Raw genomic sequence first — 570 nt, forward strand, 5'->3', positions numbered from 1 at the left:
TCGGGCTCGCCTCACATAGGCCTTCACATAATGTCTGACCTGGACCCGCAGCTAGAACGTAACTATGTGTTTTACGTTTTTATTATGTTTTAAACTAAAGGCGCTGTGAATTATGGGCCTGCTCTGACATATATGATAGTTGGCTTCTAAATGAGTTGGAAAAAGTGGGTTTGGTGTCAATTGGTATCAGTTTGGTGTCAAAAATGACATCTAATTGACTGATGGACACTGACTTGCTAGTTGACTTTTGTACATTAGCAATATGTTTAAACGGAGAGGGACCATCACCAAAAGTGACATTCTGAAATCAACCCTAACGAGCCATGGAGATGAACCAGAATCACTGCCCAGCTATCCCGAGTTCATCGGGCCAGTCAATTTCACATTCCTGCAGGATTTTTATAGCATGACAAATTCGTGATGGTACCTGCCCATTGAACCATATTGCAAATGCACAGTGACTTTGCAAAAGTGAGAAAACATAAACAAATGGACATGATGAAATCAACACAACGAGTGATGGAAATGTACAACTATCACTGCTCAGCCATCCTGTGTTCATCAGACCAG

This window comes from Oncorhynchus keta, chromosome 30, assembly GCF_023373465.1.
Source record: "Oncorhynchus keta strain PuntledgeMale-10-30-2019 chromosome 30, Oket_V2, whole genome shotgun sequence".
Taxonomy (NCBI): Eukaryota; Metazoa; Chordata; class Actinopteri; order Salmoniformes; family Salmonidae; genus Oncorhynchus; species Oncorhynchus keta.